This window comes from Chamaea fasciata, unplaced genomic scaffold (assembly GCF_029207755.1).
Source record: "Chamaea fasciata isolate MVZ Bird 193981 ecotype frontalis unplaced genomic scaffold, bChaFas1.0.hap1 SCAF_10, whole genome shotgun sequence".
Lineage (NCBI taxonomy): Eukaryota > Metazoa > Chordata > Aves > Passeriformes > Sylviidae > Chamaea > Chamaea fasciata.
In genome coordinates, this window is record NW_027094095.1 from 9,320,039 (window position 1) to 9,335,407 (window position 15,369).

The 15,369-nt window shown below is 38.6% G+C and overlaps 1 protein-coding gene across 1 annotated transcript in view; it reads left to right on the forward strand.

Moving 5' to 3' along the window:
* Positions 1 to 15,369, forward strand: part of CDC73 (cell division cycle 73) — a 102,502-nt gene that overhangs the window by 37,110 nt on the left and 50,023 nt on the right. The gene's annotated exons all lie outside the window — the stretch shown is intronic.

Genomic DNA, 15,369 nt, shown 5'->3' on the forward strand with positions numbered 1-15,369 from the left:
TGGGGTAGCAGACAAGAAGGCTTTGTGTGTCTGTATTACTCCAATGAGAGTGAATAAAATGCAACTGAGTTTCCTAAGAGCTATTACTGTATTTTATATTTAAGGCCCACACAACAATTTCAGTGGTTGGCATTTCATTGCCTCAGTTGTGTTTCAAATATTAAATTGCTTTCCTTAAAGAGTTTTAGTGTAAATAGTAAAGCTGATCCAGACCAAGAAAAACCACATACAAATGCTGCCTTCAAGAAAATGTGTTAGGTTGAACAATGGTGCACTTGTTTTCTTTGGGATTGTAAATCGTGTACATCTGTGCCAAGATATCTGCCTGTTGTACTGCGTTACACAATAGAACTGCCTGTTTTATGTTGAGGCTGAGAACTGCAAACTCAAGAAAAGACAGGGATGTTGTATAATCAGTCATGCCTCAGGAAGTTAGGCATTGCTGTGTGGCACCAGTTTGCTGCTGAACAAGAGAGAGAGAGACCTGGAGCTGTGCAGCTTTGCCCCTGAATGAGGGTGCCTGGAGTCCCTGCTGTGTGGAAAACTCCACTGTCAGTGCTCAGGGTGCTCGTGGCACGGCTGGCAGGTCCTTGGCAGGCCAAATGTGAGAACCCAAAGCATTTCTGAGTATATATTCAATACATTCAATTAGAGTTTTAGACATCCAGGAAGCTTTACTTCAAAAGGTTTGAGAGCCTCAGACATGCTTGGTATGAGTTCTGAGATGACCCTCTAGACCTGCCTTGATCCAAAGCTGCATGACAGGAGTGTATTTGCCAGCCCTAAGGGTATCCCCTGGGGAACTCATCTGCCATGCACACTGTGCACTATGACTGGGATCCTTTATAAATGTTTCAGCAATCACTCTCATTTGGAAACACAGCCCCAAATAAAACTGCCTACGACACTTTTTGTGTTCTTTGGGTTGGATGTCCACCTTTACTTGAGTCCTGTATAGCATTCTGCTTAGTTTAATTTGTGTTTCACAGCTCTTTGGGTTTGTGTGTAATCAGTTTTATAGGATGCTGCTCAGTGATACCAGCTGAACCTGAGCTACAGGTTTTTATACTTTGTCCTAATAGTTCTGAACAATCAGACATCATGCACTGCACAGGCTTATTTTAAACAACTGGGTCAACACCTTTCCCTCTACAAATTATCTCCAAACATCCAATGAATGTATAACAGCTGCATCTTCACTTGACAGTTCTGGGGGAAGAACAACTCTGCTGTTATGTAGGGTTGTAATTTATTCACAGCTACTGAAGGTGGTGTAAAGGCCTTGCAGACCCAGTAGAAATGAACATGTGTCAGATGGGGGATCAAAAAATAATTCACTTTAACATACCTTTTTCTCCCTGCAGGTTATGGGTAGCTATCCTCTTGTCTCAGAATTAGAGTTTGAACAAAGTTTTGAAGATTTCTAGCACATTTTGCAATTCACATACAGTAACTAAATCAATTACAATGAAAGAATTTATTGATCACCTGAGTAATTTATGTAACAGATGTGAGTCAAGATTTTTCTCTGGTCAGTTTTTGAGATTATACCATTGTCATTAGACCCTGTGACACTTTACTACTTAGTTGTTTGCTTGTAATAGAGTAAGGCAGAATTCATTATTTGTGGAGACAGGTTTTCTGCTTTTTCTGCTTGGACTACTTGCTTATAGCTAACTTAGTATCACAGTCATACCTTCTTCTGAGCTTGACAAGTAGGATGGCTTGTTACCTTAGCAATATCCATAGGAACTGCCTCAGAGCCCAGGCTCATGTACATCTCTCACTCATGTCATTTGCTACTACTTGGTTAAGCCAGAGCACATTCTCCATTATGATTTGTTTATATACGTTCTGTGCTTAGTTCATATTGTTACCCTCTTTGAACACACATAAGGACTGTTGTTTCAATTTGTGGACTTTGTTCTGGTGTTGTTCTTTTAAAGGTCCACTTCCTTTCCTTTTTCTTGCAGTTGTGGGCTTATTTTGTTGTTAAGTTTTTTTCCCCTTCTATTGAATTCTTTCAGTATGTGGCTGGGAGTGTGTGATACCAGAGGGTATCTCAATGTGGCAGATTTTGTGCACAGGTACACAGTTATTACAGCAGTGTGGTATGGGCAGGTGTTCTTCAGTTCTTCAATCAGAATATGTAAGGCAAAGATAGTCTTTTCAAAGCACATTAAACCTACAGAGCTTTAGAGGCACATGTTGATGAAATGCTGAGGCAAGAGCCCTGGTTCTTAGTCTTTAGGGGGATGGATTATAAATGATGTCACTGGGCACTATTTCCAGGTAGTGCAACATAACTAATGAAAAGGTCCAGTCAGAATAGCAAAACAGGACATATTTTTAAGCTTTTTGGCAGTTCATTCTTGCACCATTTAAGAAGGTAATTGATTAAGAGTGACTATATTTAGATCTCGAAATTTGTGAGATTTTAGTGTTCTGTCTAAATCCAGGTGTTAATCTGCCTGTGTCTTTTATGCAGCCCCACTATTGCTGTTGAATCAGCATCCTCATTTTTAGGATGTCTGTAGGCCAACTCCTGATTTAGTCACGTTTGCTCCTGGTGGCTCTGGATAACAGTCTGTTCAGCACAGGCTTTCTTCTTAGGTAAATGCCTGTAAAGGCCAAATAATGAACTCTGCATTAGTTATGGCTCACTCACCTGGCATTTGGGCAGTGCTGATCATTCCTCCTGGAATATACCTGTGACTGTGAGCTGCTGAGCTGCCATCTGGAGCTGGCTTTGTATTTACACTGAGCAATATGCTATTGCTGACACCACTTGCATCACTGCTGCCGCAAGGGTGGGTCCTGGCTCTTTATTCATCTCAAACTCACTCTGCTCAGCTGAGGGAGTTAAGGGGAGATGTGTGTGTGTGCAAGTGCATGTAGGCACTGAAAGATGCACTGGCTGGTTTAATTCTCATTCACCACTTTCTCTGTTGCCCCTCTGTTCCCAAAAGGTTTGTGGGATTTTCTGGAGATTTTTGGTTTGGGATTTTTCCAAGTAACATGAGCCTCATGCAAATTGGACTTAACACTGAAGAAGGTGATCTGGTAAAAAAAAAAAAAAAAAGTAGTTCCTTACCTTTGTGAGTCAATAAATGTGTAGCCTGAATTCAAATTGCTTTGAGAGACAAACATTTTGATTTTCTTTTTCAATGTAAAAGGCTAATATTGGGTCTATGCATCTGTAGTACTTAACTATTTTAAATAATGAAGGTTTGTCCAATGCACTTAAAATGTCAAATTTATCTAAGGCAGTTGGCAAATTGAAAGAAATTTATAAATAACTTTGAGAACAACAGTGTTTTTTACAAATACATCATTTAATTAGCCTGGCCTATTGTTATAAACGACCCAGACCCCAAGTGGGAATGAGTTACAGAAGTTTTATTGAGAACAAAAAAATCAGCAAAGCCAAAGGGACAGCACTGGGAGCATGGCAAAATGCCAGAGGCTCATGGTGAGTTCACCTTCTGTACTCCTGATATTGCATCACTTTTATGCATATTTATTTTTGGTTTTACATAACCTTGCCCCATGTCACTCTTCGGCGCTGACGTGGTTCCGTCACTATGGTCACCAGGGACCACAGTGAACTTCAGGACTTCATTGGATGAAGTTCTGCTCCTTTTGAGGTCATGTCTCAAAAGTTTGGCTAGCAGCAGTCTGTCCAACGCAAACTCATAAACCCACATTACAACACATGAAACCATACTATCCTTGTGAAAGCTGATTTCACAACTGGGCTGTTCTAACAACATTAACCACTTCATAACATACATTATTATCTTAATAGTAACATTATAATATCAATTCCTATAATACTTTGCAAAAGCCAATTCCCACTGACTTGTTTCTCACACCTATAGAATTGTTGGTTAGACTCTCTCTAACTTGAATATTAACAAAACATGTTTTTATTTCATCGTCCATTTCCATTGCATTTGGCACATTAAGGTGGAGGAAGTCCAACTATTCAGCTGGTTTGCTGCTTTAAGAAACTTAGAATGTATTTTTGGAATTTAAATCTCTTCCTTTCTGTCTCTCCATAAAGATACATGAGTAGGTTTTGTGCATGAGCAACAGATACGCTTTTAAAATTCAGTTTGAGTGTGAAGGAAAACTTGGTGTGACTAAGCAAAGTGATGTAGTGATGTGATAAGTTTGCTTGTAGTTAACTATCAGTCTGCTGGCTGTGAGTTCATAGGACTTCTAATTTAGAATACAGTTTAAAAATTCGAGGTTTCTTCATATAAATAATGGGGTTTGTCTCTTTAATTGCCTGAGATACACTTCCTCCAAGTGAGGTGGGTGTGTCCTCCTGCCCTCCCTTGGCCTGGAGAGAAGTGCGGCTACTGAGCTACAGATGTGTGATTTTGTGTGGCTTGGTGCTGCCATTTTAGGTGACACAGAGAAAGCACTGCCTGCCTTTCGCTCCCTGGGAGCAGTAATTTGAGGGTTTAATTTCCCTGGCCAGCAATTTTCATAAAAGTTGACAAAGGCAATAACTTTCCTCCAGGTTTTATTGAAATTGGGAAGTAGTTTCCAACCATACTGTGGGAGAAAGGAGGGAATGTTACTAAAGTAGACTGAGAAGAGCTCTGTTTCCTGAGGTGGAGAAAAAACCAACTCTGCTTTTGCTTTAGCATGGGAGACTTGAGCGTGCATTATGCAGCACTATCCATCAGCCCTACTTCCCAGTTACCTTTGGAGCAGCTGATGTAAATCAGGCAAACAGATTTACATAGAACTGAAATAAAAATGGAATACAGTCATCATTAAAGCGGATAACTTGCCTGATTAGTTGTGTTTTATCATGACTGCTAACTAAAACAAGAGCCTTGTGGATAAAGAGGGCTTTATAATGCCTTAAGACAAATATTTTGTAGCTAATAATACATAGAATATATAATAATATACAGAACATATGCAGCTACCTCATCTGGGTCTATAAAAGCCATTCTGTTTTAGGGTGATGTTGTGTGCTGTAGCAAACAATGATTTTTATAGTAGCTTTCACATGTATAATTACGTCTGGAAAATAATGTCAAGAAAAAGCTTCCAAAAATATCTGGACATGAACAGCAGGTGAAATGCAGATTAAAGTAGTAAAGTGCACATTAAAATCCTAAATGGATTTTAATGTTGTCTTAGAAATGAAAATCTAAAGGGACTCTGAACTGCCTGGATGTTACATCTGATTTTAAAGGGTAGGTTTATAGCTGGCTCAGATTTCAAAGGTGAGGTTTTAATAAGTAAATCAGCTTCCTTGTTCATAGCTGAAATTTTTTGAAAACTGTGTTTGCTGGTTTGTTACAGTTCCCCTTCAGAATAATCAAAGTGCCTAATCAGGCAGTTTGCTCACCTAAGGTGAGCTAAATGTTTAATATGGGTAGCTTGCATATGTGTGTTATTTTACTGCACAACAAAACCACAGATTCAATATGTCTCTTATATTCCTTCCCCTGGCAGAGCTCAGCAAGACTTTTAATGTCCTTTTATTTTCTTCTCTGGAAAGCTGCCTGCACTTGGCTTGTAATACCAAACGCTGTGAATTGTAATACTTTCAAATACGAATGTGGGTATTAGGTAATTTTAAAGAATGAGTACCATAACAGTAATCCATATGCAGGAATCTATATTTTATAGATGGAAATTTGCAGTACACAGAAAATATTTTCAGCTATTATTTCATTACTCCTTTATATGGAGCTGAGAGAAATAGAATAGAAAAGGCAATAAGTACTCAACATCCTCCAGGTTAAGATCCAGAATGGATTAAAGTTAAACACTAGGATAATGTTACTAATGTACTAATATTTGTGAAAGTTCTCAGTTATGAATAAAAACCATACCTTTAAGGAAATAATGTAACTTTTTCTGATGCCTCTCCTAAGTGGAATGGAAGTGATTGATTAACCTGACATTTAATCTTCGGCATGCTTCAGGGAGTTTCTGCCATATGTTCAGTAGAGTGGTGTTTCTTTAGTGAAGTTATGTTTAAATGATGGTAAAATGCATAGAAATGTATTGATACTTAATAAATGTGGCATAACTAAAGAGTGTTCACAGGTTATGATTTTTTTCCCTTCCTCCCTGCTCTTTTTCTTTTTTCTCCTTTAAACAAAAGACTGACTTTGGCTCAAATAGGCTTGGCTAGTTTCCTCTCCCACCACATTTCCCAGAAGGAAGCTAAATGAATTCTGTCCATAAGAAGATTAAAAGCTGATGGGGTGGGCAGATGTTTTATTTTCTCAGGGGTGAAGGAAGTAGCATGAGCTTCTCTGGCAAGTCTGAAGATAATGGTGGTGGGAGGGAATGTTTTGCTTCTAGTTAAATTGCAGGAAGGCATTTATACCTTTATATCATAATACATTTCATGTGCTCTTTGGCCTTATCTTGATGGAAAAATAAAGATGTATTCTGGGTTTATGTATTAGTAGTTCATTTACTCCAACACTGATTTGTAGTGAATCTGTTACGCTTCAGGATAAATTTAGGTGTTACTGTGAATTTTATTAGCTTTTCACTTCTTTGTTTTTCACTTTCAAATGTTTAAAACTCAGACTTTTCCTGCGTTATTTATATCTTGGTTCATTTTACTTAGTTTTCAATTCTTTTGCTTAATATTCTAATAATTTTCTTTTCTGTTGAGAAAGCCCTGGCTGCAGTCTGGCTTACTCCTTATGACCAAGCTCCTGTAGGAGGAGCTCCTGGTGGACCCTGTGTGCTTTCTAGCAGAATTCACAGAATTCTCATCCTGGAATGAACTGATGCTTAAGCCCTGAAGCCTCATCTCTCTGTGGTAGCCTCCAGCCTGGTGCTGACCTGGGAGCCATTAAATAACTTAAAATGACAACTTACCTGTCTTTCTTATCTTTGGATCCTCCTGGATTCCAGGCTTGTTAAGGGATTTTGTGGCAAATAAATAGGTTTCTGGAGGTGCCTTTGTGCTCACGCAAAAGGCAATTAAAAAAACAGCTGTGCAGAGCTTTGGGGTGAAAAAAGCCCTTCCTTTGTCTGAAACATGACCATGCTTCTTCTTGGTAGCCTTGGCTTCTCTGTCAGTCAGTGTCCTTCAGGGAGTTGAAGGCCTTGTGGAACTTCCTCCCAGCTTCCTCTTATAGCTCCTGAGCTCCCCAAAGCGGGATTTGTTTTAATGGGTTAAAATCTTAATTCATACTTCATTTGTAATGATACACATCAGGTCTTTCCAGGGTGAAACTGTTGCCACATGAGCATGGCTGAAAGTCATTAGGAAGTTAAGAGTCTTCAATAATAGTCTGTGTTTGCTGTTAAAGCAAGTACTTCATAGTTCTGCCATTCACAAATAACCTCTTCTCCTTAATACAATGGATGATCCAATCTAAAATGGCAATATGCAAGTATTCCTTAAGGCTATATCTAGATCAAGGCACTCAAGCAAATTAAAGCAAATTACCAAAGTGTTCAACATCAACATTCATAAGTTATAATGCATTAAATTGCCATTGGCTGGTGATGTCTTTAGGAATAAAATTAATTCAGTGAGCTGTATGTAGTTTAATTTCCTTGGTTTACAGTGAGCGAAGGCCAATTTACTTCTGCATTGGAAAACTCACATGGGGATTCAGTGCATTTAAATTAATATGTTTTGACTTCTCACCTTTCCTTGAATCCTGATAAACCTTCAGATCTTTGTTCACCCATTATGAGGTCCCATTCCTTTGTGCTGTGTGTGGCTCACATGGGATTACAGATTTGATCTGCACCAGAGCCACAAATAAAATTCAATTGCTGCTCTTCACTCCAGGCAGTAATGGCTGGATTATACAGAGCCACGATAGTATTTATTAACTAACCTGCAAAGCCTGCCTGTTTTCCGCAATGCACGGTTCAGGATCCTCTAGATCTCATGGACATCCAGCGGTAAATTCAGCACCTTCTATGTTTTCCATAATGCACTTGTTCTGTGTGTATACGTATATAGAGAGAGTAAAAATTGTAAAGGTATTTTTAACTTTTAGTTTTATTTTGGTTGGCAAGCATAAGGGTAATTTGTTTTGCTTTCAGTTTTATGTTCGGGGTGTTTAAGTTGAGAAAGGAATAGGAAATTAAATTGCAGTGGATGCTTAATAGACTGTTTATTTTAGGGCATAGTCAGTGGTTTCACACTTTACTTCAACTGTCATTACACAAGAAAAAACACCCATTTCCTGTACTTAAACTGATGAATTGAAGCCTACCACTTGAAATTTGTCCACTTACTTACTTACATAAGCTCCTTAAGGCAGAATATTTTCTCTTTTAAGTGCTTTTCCTGCCTGTGTATTTCCTCTGAAGTATGAATTTGTGGGTTTTGCATCTTTTATCTCCCTGTTTAATAGAAAGAGATGTACTGTGTAATACTTAACTGGAGTGTCACGACTTACAAGTTGTGTAATTACTGTCCATTAGTCCAAAGGATTTCTACTGCTTTTTAAAATCATTTTTCATTTAATGCAGTTAGCAGCAGCAGGATAAAGGCACTGATAATTTCTGCATGTGTAGAGGATGGTACAGTCCTAGATTACAACATCCCTATAGCTGAATCTGTGTAGGTGAATTTCTGTCTTCTGCCCTTACATTTTTCAGTAAATGGGGAAACTTGGGTAATATTTCTGTGCTTTGTTGGCTAAATTTTACCAACTGTTTTTAGGGAAGGAGTATTGGTAATAACAGTATCAACATTTATTTATACTTACCGGGGTTTTTTTTTTGAAACAAGTAATTTTGATTTGGTCTAATATCATCTGATGCCACTGTTAAGTAAAGAGTTGATCTGCAATATGATCAATTCTCTAAAGGACTAAAACTTGTTAGTAAGCTTGAAAATGTTGTATAGAAAATCCAGAAACTGTAGTTTGGTATTAGAAGCAGAGAGGTTTGTGTCATCTTAGGGAGTCATAAAGAATTGGTTTTTAGGGAGTTAGTGTTCACTTGTTTAGTTTAGAATGAAATTTTAGTTTAGTTAGAAATTTCTGAGAGTGAATGTTTAATGTGTTTTTGAGGTGTTTGGATGAGGAGGGACACTGTTATAGGGCTTGTATAGAAAATGCTTAGTTTTTCATATTGTGTCTTGCAAAGACCCGCTTCTAGGGGTTACAGCATATCTCTGATAACTTGAGAAAACCTCTAGCTGTGAAGAGGTAGTTTTAAAAAGAATATAGGATGACAAGAAAAGAAAGCTTTATTGATAGTTGGAAAAACAATTCTCTTTTTTTTTTTACTTCCCAAAATCCAGGGACAAACACATTCTTATCTGTATTGGCCACTGAAACAAATGAAATGCCCAATGCTTTAGTTGGCTGTGGTGGAAAGCAGCTTTTTGCCTTTTTTTTTTTTTTTTTCCCCCTATGGCAACATATCTCATTGTCATCATTTTTCACTTCTAGTAACTGACAAAGCCAGTGTGAAATATGTTCAGCAAATATGTAAAGCTATTTTTGCCCAAGTCGAAAAAAAAGGAAATTGTCCAGCACCTTGGGTTACACAAGTGAACATGATGAAGGGTGTGAACCTAATGAGGTTCAACAAGGCCCAGTGCAAAAGGTGCTGCAGCTGGGTTAGGGCAGTCACAGACTGGGAGAAGGGTTGCATGGAAGGACTTGGGGGTTCTGCTGGATGAAAAGCTGGACATGGGCCAGCAGTGCGCACTCACAGCCCTAAAGGCCAACTGAACCCTGGGCTGTGTGGAAAGAGGGGTGGCCAGAGGTCAGGGGAGGGGATTGTTCCCCTGTGAGACCCCACCTGCAGTGCTGCATCCAGCTCTGGAATCCTCAGCACAAGACAGACATGGGCCGGTTAGAGCAGGTCCAGAGGAGGCCACGAAGGTGCTGGTGGGGCTGGAGCTGCTCTGCCCCAAGGACAAGCTGAGACCTGGGGCTGCTCAGCCTGCAGAAGAGAAGGCTCTGGGGAGACCTTCCTCAAAAAGGGCTGATAGAAAAGAGGGAGAATGGCTTTTGACAAGGGCACATAGTGACAGGACAAGGGAGAGCAGTTTAAACCGAGAGGGGAGATTTAGATTTAAATTACATGTCAGGAAGAAATTCTTTCCTGTGAGGGTGGTGGGGCACTGGAACAGGTTGCTCAGACAACATGTGGAAGAAGTGTCCATCCTTTCAGAGTGTGAGCACTGCCCAACTGCAATTTATGTTAAATTTGACTGGATCATTGGAACTGGAGCAGGAGATCTTTGCTATGTCCTACCAGGATAGGTCAGCATGGACTGCTTACTGCAATTCCATTGTTGAGAGAAAAAAGAAACAACACTTAATGCTCCTGATCATCTGTTTTGTCATGAACATCCTATGATTTATCTGTTCTATGAGTAACTCAGGATCTGATGAATTCAAGAACTATGTTAGTGCTTCAGGTGCTAATACATGTAAGTCCAGGAGAGTATTGTGATAAGAAATGGGGAAAAAACCCCACTGTATTCCATGTAAAATATTTTACAATGAAAAAAAAAATGAATACAAGATTCATAGGTGTTTTTTTCTTTCAGAATTGGAAAAGGTAAAACATTAGTACTTGTCTGGTTGTCATAAGGAGTCTTACAGGCAAAACCAAGGAAGTGTTTCATAAAACTCTCAGTTTATGGAATGTGTGGAGAAGACGCTACTTAGCAAAAGTGTGCTCATGGGTGTAAATTATTTTAATGAATTGGAGGATGGCTAGGGAATAAATTGCATTGTGTAGTTTATTCTAGTTTTCCCATTCTGCTCTGCTAGCATGAAATTTGGACAATAAATCATTCAAACTGCTTAACTTTTACTTGTAGAAAATATGGAAATGGCGGAAAGAAAAAAAAAAATAAAATGGTTGAGGGATCCAGGCAGTGCACTTCTTAATGACTAGGACAGCATTATATTTCATTCAGGCATAGAGCCTCCAAAATATTGTCACAGGGCTCTCATTCCTTTATTAACATTAATGAAATCTGGATATCTGAAGTTGTTTGCAGCATCCGTTTCTCAACTGAATTTTGGTTAGGAAAAAATCATACCTTTGATGGATGTAGCAAACACATTTGCGTGCACTTTAAAAAGGGGATGATTCATACCTGGATAGGAGGAAGTAGTGACTACAGCTTTTAACTCTGAATAAATTTTAATTTTTGTAAAGTAAAAGAATTGTGATTATCTATCATTGTTGCCCTAATTTTTTTTTTTTTTAACCATTTTGAGAATTCAGGGAAAAGATTAGATCCTTCAATTAATGTAGATAACTTCCAAAATAGTTAAATCATGTAAAATTCGATCAAATAATAAAAGCAAACTGCTGCCTCAGGTTTTAAAAATCATTTCAGATTTGGAAGACAGAATTTTGTCATGACATAAATAGAGGTATTACTGAAAATACTGCTGAAGATACATCTACATATAAACAATGTGATTTCTGGGGGTTTGTTGGATTTTGGTTGGTTTTCCCTTTTTCCCTTTGGTATGCCTCACTGTGGGTACAGCATAAGCTTTGTAATTTGTTTTTCAAGCAACAGAAGTGTTAGTTGTTCCCTCAGGTGTATATGAGTTATTTACCTTTATTTTAGAGTCTCGAGTAACATTAAGAGTACCTCTAAATTGTCTCATTTCTTTCCATTTTTGGGACATAAAAATGCTATCCTTTTCTGCCCCAAAAACCAGTCAATAAAATACAATATTTTCAATTAGTTAAAGATGATACAAAGGGAAATTGTTTCTCTTCATTCAGAAGGCTGGATAATTGAGCTGAATTTTTATGGCAGCAAAAATCGATGTCTAGGTGGACTTTGGAAGAATGCCTGTAAAAGGACTGGCATTTGCATTAAGTAGCAGCACTAAATTTTTGACTGAGTCACAGATGGTACTTTCTAGTGTTTCTTTTTTTGTTTTGTCATCTTGGATCAATCTATATGTTAGGGCAGAACGGGTTTTAAATGTGACGTAAACTGATGCTTCTTTCGAAAGTGATGACAGTGACACAAATCCTGAATGAAACCTGCAAGATTGTAGGTTATTGTTATTCTCAAAATAGTCCGTAGGTTGTTTAAATGCAGGGTATGTTAAATATTTAGGAAAGGCAGTGAGGAAGGTTTTAGTTTCCTTTGGTGTCTTGTCTGGTATTTTATTAACAAAGGATTTCTTGTGGCAGTTGGTTTTTCTCTTTTTAAGCTTTGAGCCTTACTGAGATGTGGGAACACTTGGCCTTTCCAGAAGAAAAGATGTGGTGGGGTTGTGGTTTTTCAAGAGTGTTGCAGGCGTTTGGTGGTTTTAGGATGGCATGGATGTTTTTAATTTTTAATTTAATATAAAACTTTAAAGAGTGGTAACAGCAAAAGAGCTGGGAATACTTTACCTTCTGAAGATTTTTTTTGTGTTGAAAAGATTCTTCTCTTAGATCCTTGCAAGCATGACTCTTTCTTCTGAAATCTGAATTTTTGTCATCTTGGGAAATTTTTAAAGATTTCACACTCTTTTCAGCATCTTAATCTTTTTTAGTTGACTATATTGCAAGACATTATCAAAGCTGGTATCTTTAAAATGTTAGGTTGACAAACATGTTTCACACACTTCACTTTTTAATGAGGTAAAGAAAAAGAGACTTCTCCATTATGCCCACACTGAGCATCTGGGAGATCAGAGCAAGTGGTTCACAGAATATTCCTATTAAACAGTTGAAATGCCACTTATTATTAGCTGAAGCTAAATGGGCTAATAGGAGGTGGAGGTATTGCTGTGGTGCCCGTGTCCTCAGAGCACACTGTGTGTTCCTCACTTTGGACTCCACTGAGGTAGAACAGCTTGCAGTGTTTTGTTATTTAAAAAATATTGTATACTGGTTACAAACTGATAAAGGTTGTACAAAAACGTCAGTTTCTTCCTCCTTCTCTTTTCTTGAGCAAATGACATCTTGAGGGTCACCAACTATTCAATCCACCCTTCAGAAAGTGGTTTTTTTTTTCCTCCAGCCTTCCCAGGAAAATGAAAGCCCTTTGAGAAAAATCCCGTCAAAGATTTTAGCAGTCTTGACTTCTCCACCCTGGATGCTGTGCACAACTTAAGCATTCAGATGGAAACCTTTGAGAGTACATAAAGCTTTAAGCCATGAGTACTCCCTGAGCTGGAGGGACTTTTTTTTTTTTTTTTTTTTTTTTTTTTTTTTTTTTTTTTTTTTCTTTTTTCCTGAGTGATAATTCAAGGTTACTGTCTTGGTTTGACCAAAAGCACAGTCTTGAGAAAAGTGAAGGGAACGGTTTGTGCCCTGTGGTTATAGAGCAGTTAGCTCATGAACCAAAATGCATCATTACTATCATTCAGTTAGTGTTATCAGGAAAACTGTCAGATTTAAATGCTTAAGAGAGCTCTTGTAACCGTTGCCATGGCAATATCAGAAAAGCAACGTGGTAGTGTTCATCCATATCCCATGTTCAGCTAAATTCCTTTGCGGTCTTTTAACTGTGAAAGGAAGGTACCATATTGTACCAGACTCTGTTTCGTTTGAGCTGGAACAAATGAAGGCTGAAATTAACTCTTTGTGTGAAGATTAAATACAAATCCTAGGCAAAAGTGATTTAATTTGCTTTGCTCTTGGTTTGCTTGTGTGCTATGTGTAAAGTACTCTCTGTGGAGTTACTGATCTGCATTTCATGCCATCGTGTCATGACTTGGAATTTGGGCTTTAATAAAACACAGGCACTGCAGTCACAAACTAAAAATTTTGTTAGAAAAATGGATTTACCTCATAGGTTCCTATTTTCTCTATGTGCAGAAGTGTGAACACTTATAACTAGAATTCTAGATCCTGCTTTCTGATTTGGCCTCACTTTTGTAATGCTTTTCCCTGCCACTGAGCCTGCCCTGTGTTTCCAGCCTGTGTGGTGTTGATCAGCTGTGCATTTTTAGTTTCACTCTTCTGTTTTCTGACATTCAAGCTCCTTTTTCGCTGACTTGCTGCAAGTTGTTTTTAGAGCTCTCCCCCATCCTCCTGCCCCAGAAGCCTTTGCCCTCACTCTTGGTACAAAGCAGAGCCCACGTTCTGTCCTTGCTGACCTGCATTTGCACAGTGCAGTGTTTCAGAGAGGGCGGTGCAGCTTCCCTGCCTCCCTCCTTCCCCTGGACTGGCCTTGGGAAGCAGGGCTGGGGAAGGGCGGAAGGGCTGGGTGGGCTGGAGATGGCATCTGTAGGAATGTGCCATGTCCAGTAGGGGTGTGCTCAGCAAGGGGGGTGACACTGTGCCCCAAGTCACATCCTGCTTTGGAAGGACAATCTGAAATGAAAAGGACAATAATGCTCTTCATTGAGAGGTGCAGTTCTCACACTGTAACTGAGTGATTGTCTAATATTTACTTATTTGTGTTATTCGACAGCAAAAGAGGGATTGAGAAATAGCATCTAAAATTGGGAAAATAAGGCAACAACAAGGGATGTTTTTGCAAATCAGTTACAATCCTGTTTTTCCCAAAAGCACAAATGGAAGTAGTAGCTTCTACATTAGCATCTTCCCTCTCCCTTTCATTCCCTCCTAGGATGTTTCCACGCATTGCAATGAGCATTCATTTGAGAGAAAAGGGTTTTTTGCCCTCTGGGATTATGTAGGTATTTTAGATTGATGTATGATTAGGGACTGTGTTAACATATCAGGAAAATAAGTGGGAAGAGGGAGGCGGTCTAAAGTAATGGCCTTTAGGTGCTTCCCTCCCCTCCAGTGCCTGATTTAGCCTGGGCTTGGAGACAGTTAATGCATGTCTTAACATGTTGATATATTCTGAAAATATTTTGTAAATGAGGACTGACACATCTTCTATTACTTCACTGCAAAGAAAAACAGATTCTAAATTGCTGTTCTAGTAAGGTTAACCTGAAAAGCAGTCTGTCTCATCTCTTCTAGATCACTGCCATCCCATAATTTAAGTTTATAAATTTAAGTGAAGATCTTAGTGGGCACTGAATTTTCTCTAAGAACAACCACTGACGCTTAGAAGTACCTTGACATGTGATGTTTAAAATTTAGAACAGATTGTGAACTTTACTCATGAAAGAGCTCTCAGTGACTGGGGATGGGATCAGTTCTACGACACCAAAAGCTGTGGTTGAGCATTTTGCATTCTTAATTCTATTGGTGTGGGATGTGCATATATCTCACTCCACTGATTTAATTGGAGATGTGAAAAGAACAGTTCTGTTGTTCAATAACAACTTTTTTTTGGTCGTATTTCATTTTGGTCCTGTAGTATCAATGTGTAAGTCTTTATTAAGTTGAAAGTTAAATAAATACGGGGAAATGATGGAATTTCAAATTCTGATTTTTGTTACCAGGCCAGCTTTTCTAAGATTTTTCTTTGCCATAATAATGGTGCTG